The 1,025-nt window shown below is 44.4% G+C and overlaps 1 long non-coding RNA gene across 1 annotated transcript in view; it reads right to left on the reverse strand.

Moving 5' to 3' along the window:
• The window catches only part of LOC118478811, a 3,776-nt gene extending 3,010 nt beyond the window's left edge, over positions 1-766 (reverse strand). The window contains exons 1-2 of the long non-coding RNA XR_004859298.1: positions 728-766; positions 418-540 (exon numbers count right to left, since the gene is read on the reverse strand). This is a non-coding gene — a long non-coding RNA (uncharacterized LOC118478811). The remainder of the gene's footprint in view (positions 1-417; positions 541-727) is intronic.
• Between the last annotated feature and the right edge of the window lie 259 nt (positions 767-1,025).

Raw genomic sequence — 1,025 nt, forward strand, 5'->3', positions numbered from 1 at the left:
ATCCACTTATGCAATGCTCTATGCGCTTAACATGATACATATTATTATGGATTTACAAATCAATTTTAAAGGTACATAGTGTTACATACGTGTGCCCACACATATTCACGCACGCACGCACGCACCACACACACATACACATAAACATACACACATACACACTAACGTACATACGCACATACGCACACACAAACTCACAACGATCTACAGCTTGGATGGATTCTGTCTAATCGAAATATGATGAAAATAGAAATGCCTTTAGTTTCTTCTTAAACATTTCTAGATTTTCTGCTTCTCTGGTAGTTTTTGGAAGCCTATTCCCAACAAGTGGGGCAAAATAGGAAAAGAGCGTTGGCCATATGATTTGTAATTTATTTTAGGTTCAACAAGCTATTCAGCTCACAGAGAACAACTTACACAGAGTAGCTCCAATAGTCGAGGGGTGTGGCTCGTCCACTCGGGTGAATTTTCCTGAGTTCTATTCTGGAAATATCGGAACCCCAAACAGAGCAGTGTATCCTGCAGGTGGGGTTGTCGTAGCTGAAAAAACAAAAGAATAAAGCAGTTGCGTTGCTTTTGAACACACACACACACGCACGCGCGCGCGCGCACACACACACACACACGCTCTCACACACGCACACACACACACACACACACACACACACACACACACACACACAACCCAGGTTGTTTTTTAACTTAACAATAAAACCAATCGACTCACGAGCAGAAAGTCACGACGTCACCGTTCTCGTCTGCGAGAAAAAAAGACGTCCCCCTCTCTCGTCTGCAGGGTCTACGACTCCATCCGGCTCCCAACCCCCACCCCCTCACACATACACACACACACACACACACACACACACACGCACAGGCTGCACACACACATACACACACACGGACACAGACACGGGGTACACCTAACAGATGACAAAATGAAACAAACGGCATATTGGAGAGTGGAGGGTGATAGTGATGGCGTTCGTAATTTATTGTGATAAGATGAAATAAAGAGTAAGTAT

Source organism: Aplysia californica, unplaced genomic scaffold (genome assembly GCF_000002075.1).
Source record: "Aplysia californica isolate F4 #8 unplaced genomic scaffold, AplCal3.0 scaffold00991, whole genome shotgun sequence".
In the NCBI taxonomy this organism is placed as follows: domain Eukaryota; kingdom Metazoa; phylum Mollusca; class Gastropoda; order Aplysiida; family Aplysiidae; genus Aplysia; species Aplysia californica.